The sequence below is a fragment of the Anser brachyrhynchus genome (assembly GCF_964034855.1).
Source record: "Anser brachyrhynchus genome assembly, chromosome: 30".
Taxonomy (NCBI): Eukaryota; Metazoa; Chordata; class Aves; order Anseriformes; family Anatidae; genus Anser; species Anser brachyrhynchus.
Genome location: NC_137723.1, coordinates 101,402 through 120,980, shown reverse-complemented (window position 1 = coordinate 120,980; position 19,579 = coordinate 101,402). Strand labels below are relative to the sequence as shown.

The 19,579-nt window shown below is 43.9% G+C and overlaps 1 protein-coding gene and 1 long non-coding RNA gene across 3 annotated transcripts in view; one reads left to right on the top strand and one right to left on the bottom strand.

The window, feature by feature from the left end:
* Positions 1-442: 442 nt before the first annotated feature.
* The window catches only part of LOC308184246 (killer cell lectin-like receptor subfamily B member 1B allele B), a gene marked incomplete at its 3' end in the record, with an annotated part of 32,398 nt that continues 13,261 nt past the window's right edge, over positions 443-19,579 (top strand). Inside the window, exons 1-3 of one of the 2 annotated variants that reach the window (XR_013942608.1) lie at positions 443-1,179; positions 2,176-2,274; positions 2,665-2,793. The remainder of the gene's footprint in view (positions 1,180-2,175; positions 2,275-2,664; positions 2,794-19,579) is intronic. The other variant, XR_013942609.1, reaches the window with a different exon arrangement.
* On the bottom strand, positions 7,491-14,646 carry LOC308184271. The gene is made up of 4 exons (XR_013942614.1): positions 14,502-14,646; positions 14,081-14,180; positions 12,039-13,451; positions 7,491-7,947 (listed from the first exon to the last, which is right to left on the bottom strand). It is a non-coding gene; the product is annotated as an uncharacterized lncRNA (long non-coding RNA).

The window sequence follows — 19,579 nt, the reverse complement described above, 5'->3', positions numbered from 1 at the left end:
TTGCCATTAAGCAATCAGAAAATAGGTGCTTGGGAAATTAAATTATCCAAAAAAAGGTTTCTCCAATCAAGCAATCAAAAAGGAGGTTCTTGCAATCAAGCTATCCAAAATAAGTCTTGCAATTAAGTTATCTGAATGCAGGTTTTTTTTTAAAAAAAAATAATAATGTTTTTTATTATTTTTTTGCAAGCTATGGTCAGGATGGAGGCAGAGCCTTGTGCAGCCTTTGTTGTTGTGTGTTTTTTTTTTTTTAGCGCTGTGCAGAAAGAGAAATGTAAAAGCTCACCGCAGAAAATCGAGTACAAAACTTTCCGTGAGGTCAATGAGATCTGAAGGCAGAGTAACAACGAACAGCAAAATGGACTGGTGGTGCTTTTTCCCCAGTCCTAGGAATTGTCAGTTGCTCCATGCAGCAGAGGCTAGGTCAAGCTGGCATAAGAAAATAAAATTAAACATCACGATAATATATATATATAAAAATTTGCTGCAGAAAATAGGAAAGGAAAAAAAAAACCTCTTCTGCCTCTTCTGGTGCAAAAGTTATGGGATAAATTACTTGGCATGGAAGAAAAAGTGATAAACTACAATCAAAACCATCCCCTTCCAGCTTTTGGGTAACACCGACGCCCACGCCGTAGTCCGGGGAAGACCCACCAAATATCACCTTTCTCCTCCTTCCCTGACTATCCGCTGGTACGTGTTGGCCTTCCCCCCCGCCCCAATAAAAAACAAAACAAAACAAAAAAAAACACTCATTTAAGAGCTTTTATTTTGTCTTTTTCACCACTCTGCTCTCCTGGTAGCTCAGCACCACAGTGCTTGCTGCGATCGCTAAAGCCAAAAGGTGTTTCTGCACCTCGAGAGGTGCGACATCCTCCTGCCTCAAGGCCGTCTGCCTACATGCCAGCCTTCAGTTGAAAGGAAAGGCTATATCTAGAAAGGCTATATCTAGAAAGGAAAGGATATATCTAGATATCTATAAAAAAAAGACTGAAAAAAGCCATTTCCTGGCGCTGGACGCAGGCGCAAGAAGGTTGGTCACAACGCAAAGGTTGCCCAGGGACTTTGTTTCTCCTGGGACGCTTCTGTGGGCTGGCGAGCTGACCATGGCTGGGGAAATTATTTACGTCGATTTAAGGCAGCCCGGAGGGGGCTCTTCGCCTGCTGAGAGGCATCACAGTAAGTGCGATTTTGGGCGGTGGGCGCTCACGGCGAGCTTCGTTTCCTCCAGGAAGAGCTGGCGCTTGGGTCCACTCGCGTCTTGGCCAAGAAACACGGCCAAACGCCGGTTGGGTTGCGGGGTTGATCCCGGTTCGTGCGGGCAACGAAAGGAAGGAAGGAAAGCAGGAAGGACGGGGGAGATGGAAGCTTGCAAACGGCCAGAGCTTGAACGATTTCGCTGCTGGGGCTGCTCTGCCTGCAGCAAGAATCAGCCCCAACGCCAGTGAATGGAAGTCAAAGCTTGGTGAAACACACCCAGGACCCTGGGGGAAAGGAGATCTGGAGGGACCCGAGTCCCACCAGCCAACATCTGCTCTAAATGAGGCCAATTTCCCAAGGGTTTGGGTCTGTCCCCCCTGCTCTTGAGGACCCCCACCGCCTCCCAGAGCACCTGGAGGTGACAGCCTCACTTCCGAGCCCAATCTCTGTACCCAGCCTCCAACAGGAGCAAAGCCCGCCGCCGGGACTCCTTCCCCACTGGGACCCACTGGTGCAACTGGGAAGCCGCAGCCCAGCTTCTCCCCATCCCCTCCAAGCTCCTGGAGGCTTTGCTCCAGCCAAAGACGCCCCATGGCAAGCGGCGGGACCCACGATAAGGGGTTCCTGGGGTGGGAGATGCAACCAGAAGTTTGTAGCCATTGGGGTTTTGCCTGTTTCCGGGGGGGGGGGGGGGGGGGGGCGGTTGTGGAGGTAGCAAAGCAGCCATCAAGTTCTGCTCAAACAGGGATCTATTTAATTTTATTTTATTGTTATGTTATGTCATGTTATGTTATGTTATATTGTTATATTAATTTATTTCATATTATTTCATTTCATTTTATATTATTTCATTATTTCATTTCATTTCATTTCATTTCATTTCGTTTCGTTTCATTTCATTTCGTTTCGTTTCATTTTGTTTTAATTTTATTTTACAAGAAAGTACTTTCTGAACAAAACCACGGACTCTTTCAGCTCCCTCCGCATGCCCATGGTGGCACGGAGTCCTTCTGAAGCTGAGTGGGCTGGGCTACCTGGTGCTGCTGGTGCTGGTGGCAGTGCTTAGCGTGCAGGGTGAGTAAAACCTGCCCGTAAACACATCCAAAACACAGTGAGCACAAGGGAAATTGTTCTTTGATTGTTTTTTTTTCCCGAAAGGGGTGTCAGGGTTTTATCCCAGTGACCATCTCCATTTGGATGGGGACAATTTTGCCCCACAAGATGCATCCAACAAGAGTAAATCCCCTCTGAAAACAAACCAACAAACAAAAACCACAAAAAAAGGCTTTTAAAGCAAGGGTGGAGGACACAAGCAACATTTTTATGCTATTGAAGAAGTTGGGTGCAATCATGACCAAAAAAGGAGGTTGCACAATAGCTTGGGGAACCCAACTCAGCCCTGCTCGGTTTTCACAGTGTTGCCCCCAAACACCCTCAATCTCACCCCAAAATTTTGCCTCCAAGTTTTTCAGAAGGCGCCGATGCCTCCGAGTGCTCCGCAGAACAAGAGCGAGGCCGGGGGAAGGAGCAGGACGGAGGCGTGCGTGATTCCCTCCCTGCTGCGCTACGTCTGCCGCTGGAATGGCTCCGCAGGTAACCCCTTCCCCGGGGGGGTCCCCGGGGTGGGATAGGTGCCCCCGGGGGGCTACGAGCCTGGCTCGGTGTCAATGAGCATGGCGAGGAAGAGCTCGTTTTGCTGATCATCTCCAGCCTCTGTGGGCCTCCAGGAGGAGAAGGCACCTCTCCACTTTCAACAAGCTCGCCCCACCATGTCCTCCTTGCGGTGGATGGGTGGGAAAATTGGGCAGGAAAAATTTGGGAGAGGAGACAGCCCCCCTCCCGGTGCCTCTTGGCTCGGTTGAGTGAGACCTCGAGCACTTTTTGGGGTTTCTCAGAGCTCCGTCTCCTCTCCAGGCCACGGGGACTGCAAGCTGTGCCCCCAGTCTTGGCAGCTTTTTGGGGACCAGTGCTACCAGCTTTCCAAGTCGAGTGGGAATTGGACGGAAGGCAAAAAAGACTGTGAAAGTCGGGGGTCCTATCTGGCCGTGCTTCAAAACACCGCCGATATGGTAAGTGCAGAGTGGAGAAGGCTTGAAAAGGACCTGAAGTCCTTGGTAGCTCCGAGCCACCTCGTGCTAAGGGGTGGGAATGGGGCTGAATCACCACCTAAAGGGCTTTGGAGGCCTCTTCCCACCTTTGGCACGGGAGGAAGGAGGGACACGGAGCTCGGGGGGAGCCTTTGGTGTCTCAGGCTCTGAATTTAAGCTCTTTCCACCCACTGAGCTGCCTTCAGAGCAGGCAGCGAGGCAGCACCCAAGGCATGGGTGGTGTTTAGGGCCCGTCTCTTTGAGGATGAACCAAATGGGTTCAAAAAGCCGGTTTTGCACCCCAACGAGCCTCTTGCTGAAGGCCCCTGGAAGCCACCGCTCCTCTCCCATTTCCCAGGAGCACTTAAATGAGAGGATCCTGCAGGGCAGCAAGGAGAAGCTAACAGTGTGGATCGGATTAAAGGCAACCAACAACACATGGAAATGGGTGGACAACTCCTCCTTCGATGCCACCACGTGAGTACAGCTGCAACCCGCGGTGTGTGGAGCAGCTTTGACCCATTTCAGCCCCAAGATCTCCAATATTTGGTGTCTGCAACAGCCTTGTAATCCCCCAGCAAGGCTTTATAGCCCTAAAGTTGGCTGTACGGAGGACTCTAACCCAACATCTCATCACACCTATGCAGCCAACGTGGTTTTAATGCCATGGGCATGCTCCAGTGGAGGAAGGAGCCAGATGTTAGTGCAAGCACAGCAATGTGCATGCGCATCTGGGCAAGCCTGCAGCAAGAAGCCACCTGGAGCCCAGTGAGACAGGCTGGGGGAGAAGCTCCCAATGCCCCCTCCCCCAAGAGGAAAAGGAGCTGCTTTTGGGTGCTGATGGTTTTGCTTTGCAGGTTCAGTTCCCTTCGGAATTCAGAGAATGCCTGTGCGACCTTCAGAGACAAGAGGCTGGAAGATGATGGCTGTGAAAGCGACCACAAGTGGGTTTGCCAGAAAGAACCTTTCCATCTCCTTTCAAAGACTGCAGGAGATGCAGAGCTGTGCGATGCCTGCCCCGAAAAGCCCAGCCTGTAGGATGCTTGCTGCTAATATTTGGGGTGAAGCCAATCCTCCTTGTTACGGCTCTGTGAGGAATTTCAGGGTTTGACCCCAACCAAGCACAGCCGAGAGTATCAGTGTAGGCTTTGGTGCAATTAGCTTCCAATTTATATTTTTTTTATTAAAAAATCCATCCAGATATGTACATCCAGACTGTATCTGTTCCAATCTTACCTTGTCCTCCTTCTTATAGGAAGTGTAGAGTAAAAAAATAGCAGAATTCCATAACACATCAGATTCATAGGTTTCAGGTTCGTTATTACAAACATGCCTTTTGGAAATGTAGAAAAAAAAATAAAACACAATTTTCTGCTGTACAATCAGAGAGACAAACAGGAATGTTGCTCATTTGAATACAGAAGATTGACCAAGCCTACAAGAATCTGAGCAGAAAGGAAACTCAGCAATACAGTTGCTGCAAAGATGCAGATTTAAGTAAGCTTTTACCATTTTTTTGTGGTATTTTATCTTGTGGCTCTGGTATTGTTAGCGTTCATGAAGACACATAATCCACAAAGTGATTATATGAAGGTGCTTTATTAGGCGCCGGAAGTTAGGGGCATGCCTGCCCAAATCTAACTTCATCTGATTTGTTCTCTTAGTTCTCTCTCTGGTGGTCGTCCGGGTGGTCGTCGGGATGAAGTAAGATGTCTTCATCAGAGTTGAACTTTTTAACCTTTCCTTTTCACGCATGCTCTCTGAGCCCTTGGTCTCAGTCCAAACCGCAAGGTTGGTTTGACCCAGTTCCCAGAGTCCAAGAAGCCCCAGTTATCTAGATGTCTTGCAAATTGAGCATTCTTTTAATCCTCCTTACTCCTCATCATGAATTGGTGCATTCTCCCTTGCACATATATTTTGTATCTTCCAAGCGCAGCCTTGGAACAGTACATCGCAAATGTAACATACTAAACAATATTGTATTATTTCTTCTTCTATTACTAACATTTCCCCCCTTTGAAAGCATTTCACTCCTTTCGAGGAGGGCAAATGCTTTCACTAACTAACTAAAATATTTTACACTCAGTGCTCACCAATAATATAACCACGGAAAATTACATCATTAAGAATCAAGAAAATTACAAAGATTAGGATTGTCACAACATTTCATAAGTCCACCACTTCTGCTTTATGTTACGTTCACTCTTCTGGTTGGGTTCACTTGATCTGAAACTGATCTTGTCTATTCGGTTTTCATTCCATTTCACCTCCTGGGTTCCTCAGATTCTTTCTCTGAAATCCAAAGTCGTTAGATGCCAGTGGAGGATATTGAGGATGTGGTTCCATTTGCCGAGCAATAGTTTGCATCACTGTCCGGTTCCAGGTTGTCTTCCTTAGAATCAGACTTTTCAGCATTATAAATGTTAACCAAATTAGTACCCCTACAATCACCAATATAATTATTGTCTCCAGTAAGGACTTAACCCAATTACTAATATTCCATCAGCTAAAAATTTTATCCAACCAGCTTGTTGTCATATCTTTCTCTTCCTGTTCTGCATCTTGTTCCACTCGAGCCAGTTGTTCTATGTCATGTTCTACATCAATAGTCACATTTGGAATGTGGATGCAGCAATGATCAATATGATCTTTTAGAAATCCACATACTCCATGTTCCTTTAATAACAGTGTATCTAATGCCAATCGATTTTGTAGCACCATTTTAGTTGTAGATTGTAGTTGGATATTAAGGTCTCTAAAGCCTTCTTTTGTGGCTCTCGTGCCTACTCACTTGTCCTGTAAGTTTATAAATCATTTCCCTATTTCGATAAGTAGCTACCTTTGCAAATAGAGGTTCTAATGCCCAATTGAATTTTACTCCATCCGAGGGTTCATGCCATATATCTTCATCTGCCCCTTCTTCTAAACTTCTTTTTGCCCTACTAATTTGTAGGGTTTCCAACTTTCCCTTAAAAGGAGACTTTTTCCATATTGGACGCAGTGTGGGGAGGGAGTCCTAGAGTTCTTTCTTTTACTTCCCCATCTATCGGCGGGTGTGTAGTCCAAGTTCCATTACTGGCTGCCCATACAAATTGTCCTGGACTTTTTATGGTACTATAGCTACAACCCACTGCGACTTGACTAGCCTGGCTATTTCTTTCCGAATTGTACTTAATTCCTCGGCAAGCACATCCTGCCCTAAGAGCTATCAATACCGGAAGTAAGTGCTCAACATCTTCATTATTACTGTCGCAAGTATATTTCTTCTCACAAGTCCACCAAGCTTTGTTGACTCTTGTCTACCACTACTGTCAACCCAGCTTACTGTATAAAACTGATCAGTTCCATTCTGCTTTCCCTGCCATTTAATACACCATGATGTATTCCCTCCATACTGGAATTTCTGCAATAAACTTACTGTCCAATCACTATCCCACCCTTTCATTCCTTTTGGCTCATTTTTCTCTTGACATTCCCAAACAATCTTTTCTCTAACTCCTTCTACTACACGTAGTTCGTCGTAATAACACTGTCCCACATTCTTAAATCTGCCTATCGTTATGAAATGGTAGTTGTTCTTCTTTTCACATTCAGACCTTGATGTTGGGGGCTCAGTTTCCTATAGTATTGTGTAACATTTATCCTCTCTAGAACTTTCACTTCTTTACATTGAATTGTTTCATTTCCTTTTACTTGGGGCAGTGGCAGGTGGTTATTATACCCCACTCAAGCGGGTCCCCCGTTGCTTTTGGGATGGGCAAACAAGCAGTAATTCTATCAGTTCCTTTCATTATGGCAAAATCTTTAATCAATCCTACCAGTAAATTCTCTGATGGTTGCCTAGGTGGGATCTGTACCACTTGTGTCCATGGTGCCTGGCCCTCTCTTTTTCTTCTAGATCCTTTTCAGTGGGCTACCAATATTCCTTTATCCAATTTCGGATATACCAATATCTCTCTTATCCCGTAATCTGTGCTATTTTCATGTGTTACCACGCACCGGTAGTTTCCTTTGTTGACTTTAGTAACACTAAACAGGGTTAAGGTGGTAGCTCCTCTCAGTTGTTGGCCCAATTCTATGGTTATACTTACGTACGCCTTCCCCTCCCATCCAGCCTTCAATCCTGTATTGTCCCTAGTTGTGTCTACGTATATTTCCTGGCTCTGTCCGGAGTCATTTATTTTTTTCCCAGACCACCTGTAGAGAGCTAATTGTTATTGGTTTACTGTTGTGCATTCCACATTCCAAAGTAACATTTTCTCCTCTGAATATTTCCTCTTTCTTATATTTTTCTGGTATTTCTAGGAACCCAATTACAAGGTATTTACACAAAACAATTACTGTTATCGTTACTGTTGTTAAGAACCCCAACATTGTATGGTTATACGCGCTTCATCTGTAGTTTTGTATCTCCGATTGCTCGCACTGACCAAAATTCGGGAACCTTTTTCACCCAAGTATAATGAATCCAAGCATCCACCCCTTCTAACCTTTACAGCTGTAAAAGTAGTCAATAATACTTGATAAGGTCCGGCCCACCGTTCTCTCAAGGGTTCTTCATTCCAGTTTTTAATGTACACTCGGTCACCTGGCTGAATGTCGTGGACAGGATTTTCCAGTGCCAACGGTCGGTTCCACACCAGAACACTTTGAAGTTGAGCTAAAGTTTTACCAAGAGACAATACATAATTATAAACATCCTGGCTCCCTGTTATATGCATATTAGGATTTGGTTCTGGGGATTCATAAGGCTTTCCACACGTAATCTCGTATGGGCTTACTGACATTCCACTCCTTGGCTTTATCCTTATTCTCAGTAAGGCTATAGGCAAAGCTTGTGGCCATTGTATTTTGGCTTCCTGGCAGATTTTACTGATCTGTCCCTTTAGAGTTTGGTTCATCCTTTCTACCTGTCCACTAGATTGGGGTCTCCATGCAGTATGTAAATTCCAAGAAATTCCTAATAGCCGACTTACGTCTTTAACCACAGATGCAACAAAGTGGGGTCCCCTATCCGAGGATATTCGTAATGGTACCCCAAACCTCGGAATGGTTTCCCGCAGTAACTATTTTACTGTCTCTTTAGCTTGATTGGTGCGACAGGGAAGGGCTTCTGGCCATCTGAAAAAGGTGTCAACCCCTACTAACAAATACCTATATCCCCTAGTCCTAGGTAACTCTACAAAATCAACTTGCCAGTAATCTCCTGGTTCTATTCCTACTCTAACTCTTCCCATTTCAGCATGTTTTCTTGCTACTGGATTATTTTTCAGACAAATCTCACACTTTGACATTACTGATTTTGCCATTGTTAACATATGTGTAGAGATAATGCTACGTTTTAAAATGTTACCATTGCCTCTGCACCCCAGTGACACTCATTATGTCTTGTCTGAAGTATTTCTCGCATCACCAAGGGGGGTATTACTACCTGGCCCATAGCAGTTACATACCGTCCATCAGAGTTCTTTCGGGCCTTTAGGAGATGTGCTAATTTCTCATCCTCTAGTGAATATCTTGGTTCCTTGGGAAGATTAAGACAAGTGGGGCCTACCTTGAGTGGTACCAAAGCCATTACATTCCACACCTCCCGAGCAATTTGTCGAGCTGCTCGATCTGCCAGCCGATTCCCTTCTGATATTTTCAAGGTTCCTCCTTGATGAGCTTTACAGTGCATAATAGCCACTTGTTTTGGTTTTTGTACCGCATTTATCAAATTTAACACCTCCTCTTGATATCTTATATTGGCTCCTTGTGAGGACAACAGCCCTCTTTCTTTCCATAATGCTCCATGAACATGGACTACTCCAAAAGCATACTTTGAATCTGTCCAAATATTTACCATCTTCCCTTTACTCAGTTCCAGTGCTCGAGGTAGGGCTATCAGTTCCGCTCGCTGTGCTGATGTTTCAGGTGGTAAAGGTTTTGCTTCGATTACTGTCTTCAGGGTTGTTACTGCATACCCTGCATATCGTGTTCCATTCTCCACAAAACTACTACCATCAGTAAAAAGTTCCCAGTCATACCTTTCAAGGGGTACATCCTTCAAATCCTCGCGGCTCGCATGGGTATGTTTGATTATTTCCACACAATTGTGTTCCAACGGTCCTTCTTCTGGAACAGTTCCTAGAAATACTGCTGAATTTAACAGGTTAGTTGTTTTCAAGGTTACGTCATCTTGTTCAGTTAGTATTGCCTGATATTTCATCATTCGGCTGGGTGATAACCAGTGGCCCCCCTTTTGTTCTAAAACAGTTGTTACCATATGTGGTACAAAAACTTCAATATGTTTTCCCATTTGAAGGCAAATAATTTTCTACTATCTTTATCAAGAGGTATGCAAAAGAAGGCATCCTTTAAATCTATCACAGTAAACCATTTATATATCTCTCTCACAGATGTTAACAATGTGTAAGGATTAGCCACTACCGGGTGAATGTCCTTTGTTATTTCATTTATTGCTCTAAGATCTTGTACCAATCTATACTCACCATTCGGCTTCCTTACTGGAAAAATTGGAGTATTGTATTCCGATTTACATTCTTCCAGAATCTGATGTTTGAGAAATTTGTCAATAATTTTCACTGTCCCCTGCCTAGCTTCTATCTTAAGTGGATATTGTTTGATTCGAACAGGTTTGGCTCCTTCCTTTAATTCCACCTTTACCGGTTGTGCCAGTTTCGACTTCCCTGGTATATCTGTTTCCCATACTGTTGGTATAACTGCATTTTCTACTTCTCTTGGAATATTAACAAAGGGTTTATCTTTGATCATTAGGATTTGTCCTACTTTGGACTCAGGTACCTTCATTATTAATTCTCCATCCTCAAAGGTTATTGTTGCATCTAATTTAGCTAATAGATCCAGTCCCAAGAGTGGAATCGGGCATTCTGGTACATACAAAAATTCATGGGTTAGTTCCTTACCCCCAAAACGCAAATCAAGGGGTTGTAAGAATGGCCGTTCCTCCTCCTTCCCTGTGGCTCCAATTATTGTAGTTGTCTTAGTTCCCAATCGTCCTTTTAAACTATTTAACACTGAATATGTTGCTCCTATTACATTTACAGACTAATTAACACAGAGAAAGAAGCTCCTGTAACCAACAACAACAAAAATTCAAGCCTCTCTCTTCGTTTCCTAGCTTTATTTCAACTAGTGGACCTGCTAGGGTAGATGCCCCAGGTCCCCGTCATTTCTGACTGTTGTAAGTTTATCCTGCAGCCTAAGACAAATTCTTTCTGATATCAGGGGCCGATTGCCCTAGAAAGAGGCTAGCCAATTGCCTCTGTTTGTTTTCTGAAGCCAGGTCCAAATTTTCTGTCTTTTTTTTTTTTTTTTTCCATTGCATTTCAAAGTTGGTCCAAAAATTCAAAAATTCCATAGGGTTTTCTTTTGGACCTTGTTGGAACAGATTCTCAATTCCCAATTTAACCAGATTTTGGTATTTACATAATTTCCGGGGTGGTAAGGGTCTGGGGGCGGGGGGGGTCGGTCAGGGGAATGCAATGGTTGAAAGTTCCCTGAGCGGTCCCATTGGCAATCTGAGCTCACACATGAACTCAGGTTGTTTTAAGAGTTAGCTGCTTTTCTGTTTCCATGACAACTCTCTCCCGGACCCATCATGGTCCCTCCGCCCCAGAGGGCTCACACCGCGATTTTGAGATCTCAGCCTCGGGTTGAGGCGGAACTATTAACATTCCTACATCCTCTTCCCCTGCTCATTCAACTTCAAACAGCTCTGTTAAATACTACATGCCACACAGCCTTTAACACCTTCAACAACCCTTTTAACACTTCCTTTATCTTCCTCCAGCCTGTACTTTTCTAATGCCAACACCAAAGGCTCAGTCAGGGACCAACTTAATTCCATACCTTTTCCCTCCAAGATGCTGAAACAACATATCAGTATACAACATTTCATCCTATTTTCCTTCTCTCCTCAAAAACAACATTAATTGCAAGACACTGTTATAGTCGATTGATCCATAAAGTGGCCATTTAGTTTATACAGTGGCCACAATTGATTGCAATACTTAGTGGAAATCCTCTTGCTTTCCGCGCCCCCCCCACTCCCCCTTCCGACAATATCCTTGCAGTGTGCCAATATACACCCAAGGAGGCTTTCTTTAAAACGTCTTTGTTTTGGATATTACCCATTTCCTTGATTTCCCATTCCCTTTTATTTATTTATATTAATTACTGTCCCTTGTTTCAATTTCCACGCAAACCTTTTTATTGCAGGTTTTTACTATGTTTTCCTAGTCTTCTCAAATGTCCCAATTCTCTGGGATTAAACTCCACATACAAACTTCACTATTTCAGATTATTAATGAGCCCCGTTCCAATCATAAATCCACAGGACTTCGGAAAAACACCTGAAGCACTCAGCCTTCCGTCTTCTAGACAAACAATACCACCTTTTCCACAAAATTTACATTTCAACAAGGCCGAATTTCAAGCCGAATGCTAATTTTTCTCATGCACTTTGTTAGTAAGCCTACACAAAACAAGGAATCACTCCTGTGTATCCATCAAGATGGGGGTTTAAAAGGTATTGAGGCCTAAATAAATTCGCTCTCCCCCTTCTTACCAAATTCCCAGGGCTTAGGCCCGAACCACCAAAGAAGTGGCTCTCCGTTCTACCGCTTTGATAATCAGTCAGCCCCCCCTCCCCCGATACTTGGGAAACTGACCAAACACCACCGCAAATATCCCGAAACTTTTAAACTGTTACTTAGATAATGCTCCCACCTTCCTCGTTGTCACACTCAAAACATTTAAGAACGAAATAGCATTGCAAGATGCACCGCTGGGCCCGTGTATTGGGCACCACCAATCAACATTTGGATAAAGCAGCACTTCTTTTCGGTCTGTCATGCGCTTCGTTCATCTCCGGCCGCTCCCCTCGCGGAGAATACGGAACCGCGGATCGGAACTCCGCACTCGCTTCGCAGCGATGCTGCGTCTGACTCACAACACAATCACGCAATCACACAGAGAGGCCCCTTGCACTCTCGCTCACAAAATAACATTAATTGTAAGATAGTATTGTACTGTAAGGTTCCGTTTTCTGGCCAACTTTCTTGATCTTCTAGTTCATACTGTGGCCACCAAACATTACAGTAATCAACCAGTTTACCCTTTCGTAACTCCTGCCCGAAACACCCCTCCTTCCAGTGTGCTAATAAACAGCCCAAAGGGGAGGATCGCGGTACCGAAGCATTACCGCCCAGAATACTTTTAAGTTTTTCCATTATCAGCTATAGCTTTTACCGAACCGAACCAGATGCTGAGCCTGCAGCAAAACCAGACCACTGATGCTGAACCTGCAGCGCTTTCGCGACTGTCTGACGGACGGCGTCTAGGCTTACCACGGGAATTCCCTAGACCAACCGTGCGTGGCTTTCGCCGCGTCTGACCGGCAGGCTCCCAGACCAGATCGGTACCGATTACCAGAAAGCACCTTTTTCTTACCCTTTCAGAGGTACGTTGTGAGCAGCGGGGGTCGGTCGCGGCCGATGGCTCCCCGAGAAACTCCTCGGTGCCGGCTGGAGCGTGATCAGTTCGCGAGCCGCCTCAGCAGTGCCCACGAGGTCCCATCTGGGTCGCCAAAATGTTAGCGTTCATGAAAACACATAATCCACAAAGTGATTATACGAAGGTGCTTTATTAGGTGCCGGAAGTTAGGGGCATGCCTGCCCAAATCTAACTTCGTCTGATTTGTTCTCTTAGTTCTCTTTTATCTCCTAAGATACTATATATGCATTAGGTTTCACAACTCATCTATGCATATTCATTTCCTAGCTCCGCCTAGCCTCGCTTCGTATGCTAATTATCTTATCAGTCCTTCTGCGCTTGCGTATTACTCTCTGGTGGTCGTCCGGGTGGTCGTCGGGATGAAGTAAGATGTCTTCATCAGAGTTGAACTTTTTAACCTTTCATTTTCACGCATGCTCTCTGAGCCCTTGGTCTCAGTCCAAACCGCAAGGTTGGTTTGACCCAGTTCCCAGAGTCCAAGAAGCCCCAGTTATCTAGATGTCTTGCAAATTGAGCATTCTTTTAATCCTCCTTACTCCTCATCATGAATTGGTGCATTCTCCCTTGCACATATATTTTGTTTCTTCCAAGCGCAGCCTCGGAACAGTACATCGCAAATGTAACATACTAAACAATATTGTATTATTTCTTCTTCTATTACTAACAGTATGAGCTGCATTCTTCCTTTTCATTCCCTCCCAGGAAAAACACAAAGAAAGCAGCCAGCTGCCTTAGCTAGAAAAGAGACTGGGAAAGCCCTCCCAAAGAAACGAACAGGACAAAAAAAAAAAAAAACAGATGGAAATGTTTAAAAACAGCTTAATAAAAACAAACCCTAGGAGTTCTAAACATCTGCAAGAAAATTCACACGGCCCTTGAGGCAGCAGAAGCTTCAATAAAGCCAGCTGAAAAGGAACAATTTGGGCAACGTGCGTTTTTTTTTTTTGGCTCTTCTCGCAGAAACACACGAGTGGCATGTGAGCTCACTGGGTGTGCAGTTTTGGCATTCAAAAAGAGAGAGAACGAGAGGAGAATGAGAAAAAAACAGCGCAAACGTGAAAAGAAAAGCGAGAAAGAGACAACGAGGGTGGAAAAACGGGAGAGGGCAAAGGAACAAAAAAAATCTTAGGAAAAAAAGAAAGAAAGAAGATGGAAACCCGCCCTGCCTGGCTGCTCCTTCCCTCCCCATCTCAGCCCCTAGCCGAGTGTTGCTTGCTCAGCCGACCCCAAATTTTTCTGCTCAGATGTGGACTTACCCTAAGAGCAGTGTGTCTAGTCCTGGTGTCTTAGGTCTTCTTGCTTCTGCTCCAGTTGAATGAATGAGAGGAGTAGACACTGCTCGTGCCGGAGTGTCACCTAAGAGCAAGGGGAGGGGTATCGCTCAGCCTATGATCCTGCAGAAGAGCAGTAGAAGTAGGAACGCCTCTCTTGACCGAAAAGGCAAAAGAAGTCAAAACCTCCCTGGTTGGCGCTTGAACTTCTGTTTTAAATGTTTTGCTGTTGACAAAAGAGGAAGGAAAACAACCTTCTGTTTTTTTTTTTTTTATTGAAGAAACCCAGTGGGAGGAATATAAGGAATATATGCTCCTCATCCCCGACACCCCTTGGCATTGCAAATTGCTCCCTAAAGTCCCCCAAAATGTATTATTATTTTTTTCCCCAGGCATGTCCCAGCACCTCTGTGGTTAAAGGCGGCTGTGCTGCTGCTGCCCAGTCTCCTCCCAGTCTCAGACATGATCAACCCACAACCTCCAGGGCAAGTCTGCCCATGCCAGTGGGGTGTGGTTTCCTTGCTGCACCAAAATTCCATTTTTATGCCCCGATGAGTCACTGCGTGCCGTGTTGTTCCGGTTTTTTTTCCCTTCTAAATACTCCCCCTGCTCTAACCACTCCCCCTTGATAATGACAATATTTAGGAGAAGTGGCCAAAAAATAAAAATAAAAATAGAAGCACACATTTCCATTGGAAACGGACACCTGCCCGTGCAAAAAACACGTTTTCTCCCAGCTGAAGCTGTGGGCAGCTCTTGGAGGCACAGGAGCTCTGCAGGACATGCAGCACATGATGAGAAGGCATTGGAAGTAGTTTTCCATCAAATGCCGTGTATTCAGGCCAAAGAAATGCTTTTAAAGCAGCAGAAAAACAGAGCACCAAATTCCTCTGCAGTCAAGGCAGGAAGTGTTTCTAGAAATTTGGTTTTTGTTGTCCTTCAAAAATGTCAAATTTTGCAAGAAAGCCATCTTTCAGATGATTTTTATTTTAAGCTAGAGCAGCGTCACTTCACACTTGGCTTTGAAAGAGCACCATTAGGCTGGCCACAGTCTTTAAAAAATATCACTTTGATGGAGAAAAAAGGTTTTTTGCATGTGCTGGGCGGCAGCTTTATAGCTGGTTTGTTCCCTGCAAGCACAAATGTATTTTGCCCAGCTCAATTCACCTGCTCTCTGCCCTTTGCAAACCCAAACCTGAATTTTAATCCGCTCATTTTTGAAGTTTTCCAGAATTAGGACCCATGCCTGGAGGGAGCTTTGGCTCAGCTGGAACAAAGCCTCCGTGATCCGGAGCAGGAGTAGTATTTGTGTAGTACTCCCTCTACCGGAGAAAATAAGATAATAATAACGTGCTTTGGGTTCGGAGAAGTGGTTTGAGGTGGGCAAATAAAAAAGGGGTTTATAGGTTAGTTTTGGGCAGCTGCAGTCCCAAATGAGAGAGGATGGACCAGGAAAGAAGGGGTGGGCCACTGGGATGGACCAAGCCCTGGGTTTTGGCTGAAGGATGGGGTTTGGAGGAGGAAACTATTTACAGAAAAAAAAAAAAAATAGATTGGATGCAAAATTATTTGAAAACAAAAATCAACAAAAATCCTTTCAACAAAAACCCTTTTTGTTGAAAGGATGCCTAAAAATCCCCAACATGAATTTGCACAGACACAAAACGTAGGCAAAGGATAACGGGATGGACGCATCCTTTCTGCTGTGCCCTGGGATCCCTGTTTGGGGCTGTCTGGTAGAGAATGATGATTTCTCATCTGCTTTGTTTGACCAAAAAACATCCTGCAGAGCAAAGCCACATCCTCCGCTGCCTCGTAAAGCAGGAGGGAGAGCAGGGCGCTGCTGCAGGAGGAAACCTCAGGGCTTCAGTTGTTTTCCCCAGCCTAAGAGGGGACAAGAAGGGCCTGGGGGGTCCATGCCATGATGAGGGGAGCCGTCACCTAGTTGGCATTGGTTGCTGAGTGAAGGTGTTGATTGGTGTTGGTTGATTGGCATTGGTTGGTGAATGAACTCACCCCAGAGGCTTGTGCAACCCCTTCTCCATGAAAACCTCCTCTCCATCATTAATTCCACCAATTTTGGTCCTCTCCACCCCGAACAGAGCCAAACTCTGCTTTCTGTGCAATTCACAATTTTTTGCTCCCTTCTGTCTTTATATTTTTCCTCTTCCACCTTCTGGAGCCCTTCCAAGATCCCAGGAAGGCAGAAGATGGTGTGAGCCTTGGTGGGGGCATCCTGCATGGCCAACAACCTGTCCATGAGTGGAAGTAAAGGGAGGGAAGGGGGAAAAATGAGTTTAGATCTGTTTGGAGATGGGACGGGATGGAGAGAAAGGGAGAAGAAAATGTAGAAATTAAAAAAAAATAAAAAATAAAATGAAGGTGCTCAGCCATGGGGTGAAAAGGAGCAAAAATAGAACAGCGCAAAAAGGAATGCTAGGTATTAAAAGATAGAATCATAGAATATGCCAAGTTGGAAGGGACCCATAAATGAAAATAAAGAATAAAAATAGGAAGAAAATTTCATCCTGGCTTGGATGTCTTGCTGCTGCAAAGTGCTTTAGTATGAAAAGAATCTCTCTTGGGGGTTATTTAAAAGATAAAGCCAAGAGTCCAAGAGAAAGCAAGAAAATTCAAAAGGCCAGACTCAGGAAGAGCTGCGAACAGAGAGGCCTGGTTGTTCTGGGGTTTGATGGCTTAAAAATTAAACAAAGACATAAAACAAAACGAGGTGTTGATCTGTTACATATTGTCGTGGATGAGTTTCTGAAAAGGTGCTAAAGCACCGGCTGCTGCAGCTGCGGGGAACATTTTTAGAATCATAGACTCGCAGAATATCCCGAGCTGGAAGGGACCCATAAGGATCATCAAGTCCAACTCCTGGCACCACACAGGTCTACCCAAAATTTTAGACCATGTGACTAAGTGCACAGTCCAAACGCTTCTTAAATTCAGACAGGCTTGGTGCAGTGGCTGCTTCCCTGGGGAGCCTGTTCCAGTGTGCGACCACCCTCTCGGTGAAGAGCCTCTTCCTGATGTCCAGCCTAAACTTCCCCTGCCTCAGCTCAGGAGTTCCTTCTCTTCTCTATTTTTCTTTTTTCTCTTCTCTTCTTTTCCCTTCCCCATGCACCGAAATAGAAATCATTTTAGACGATAATTCCGACACCAAATATGCCAACAGAAAAACCATGGCTCAAAGTCAATTGGGACAACTGGAAAGTTGCGCAACCAGCAGTCGCGCACCATCAGAGTGGCAATCCTGGATGAGAAAAAAACTAAATGCCCATGTGGCATAAGAAAACAAAACACAGAAAAAAAACCATCACCCCCAATTTGTGGGGGGAATTAAATACCCCCCCTGCAATCACAATTCTCCCCCTGCAATTAGAGTTTTCCTCTTGCAATTAGAGTTTTCCCCCTGCAATTTCCCCCCCCCAAGCAATTAATTCCCCCCTGCAATTAATTTTTCCCCTCTAATTAGCTTTTCCCCCTGCAATTAATTCCCCCCTTTGCAATTAATTTTTTCCACTTGCAATTTTTTTCCCCCCTGCAATTGATTCTCCCCCGCTTGATTTCCCCTCCTTTACAACTGAGTTTTTCACTACAATTCATTTTTTTCACCCTGCAACTCATTTTTTCCCCTTGCAATTCACTTTTTCCATCCTGCAAATCATTTTTTTCCACCCTGCAACTCATTTTTTCCCCTTGCAATTCATTCTCCCCCCATTTCCAAGCCTGAACCCCCCCCCCAGCCCCGTACCTGTGTCCTGCTGATGGGAGCACTGCGCGCTCTCCTGCTGTGTGAAGTGCGAAGCCTTGTGTCAAAAAAACTTTTTTCTGAGGGATTTTCCAGAGGATCCAGCTGGCGACGGGGCCGTGCAGTAGGTGGGGAGATGTCCACGAGCCCCATTTGAGCTGCTGCTCAAGCAGCTGCTCTCCTGGCCCACTTCCAGCTCTGCTCTCGCCACCTTCACCCCATGGGGGTTGCTCTAAATGTATATGTATATATTTATATATATAGTATATATTTATATAGTATTTTAATCATAGAATTAATATATTATTTATAGGATTTAATATATATATCATAGAATTATAGATATATACACATAGTATTTACATAGTATTATACAGAGAGATATATGCACATAGTGCTTAGATAGATATACACATAATATTTATATATATAGTATTTATATATATATCCATATTTATAGAGATATGCATAGAATTTATATCTATGTAATATCTATATATGCTATTTTAATTAATATAGGAAATCAATTCATAAAATTATATAAATATTATATATTATATATTAATTATCTATTATATTCTTATATTTATATATTATATGTATTTTACATATATAATATATATTATATATTGTATTATATATTATATACTATTATATATAGGTAGTGTTTTTATATGTATAGGCAGTATTTTTATATATGTAGTATTTTTCTATATATACACATAGTATTTCTATATATACATGTAGTATTTCTATATATTAATGTAGTGTCTGTATATACACACACAGTGTTTATATATATAGGGTTTTATATAAATATGTGTAGTGTTTTATATATCTATATAAATGCTACATATATAGAGATGTATAGCATTTATATAGAAATATATACAGCATATAAATATATAAATGATAGAGTTAGTGTGTGAATCAGCGCAGGCAGCAGGAACAACCCCAGACTTGTGGCTGAAGTTAAACGAGCAGCTTGAGTCTTGTCACCTTGCCAAACGGGGAATCCCTGAACGGAGGCACCCAAGCGGAGGCCCAGGAGTGGAGGCCCACGAGCGGAGGCAGCCAAGCGGGGACGCAGGAACCGCTGAACAGGGCCGACGCGAGGAGATCACCAGCCTGCTGGTTTCACCTGGCTGTACCACGGATTTGCACTGGTGCAGTTTTTACACACACACATATATATACAAACACATATATGTAACATATGACATATAGAATATATCAAATGCACGCAAGGGGAAAAAATGCAAAGAAAAAGGTGCAATTAAGCTGTCAAAAATAGGTGGGTTTGCGATTAAGCTATCCCCCAAAGGTGTTGCCATTAAGCAATCAGAAAATAGGTGCTTGGGAAATTAAATTATCCAAAAAAAGGTTTCTTCAATCAAGCAATCAAAAAGGAGGTTCTTGCAATCAAGCTATCCAAAATAAGTCTTGCAATTAAGTTATCTGAGTGCCGGTTTTTACAAAAAAAAAAAAAATTATTTTTTTTTATTATTTTTTTGCAAACTATGGTCAGGATGGAGGCAGAGCCTTGTGCAGCCTTTGTTGTTGTGTGTTCTTTTTTTTAGCGCTGTGCAGAAAGAGAAATGTAAAAGCTCACCGCAGAAAATCGAGTACAAAACTTTCCGTGAGGTCAATGAGATCTGAAGGCAGAGTAACAACGAACAGCAAAATGGACTGGTGGTGCTTTTTCCCCAGTCCTAGGAATTGTCAGT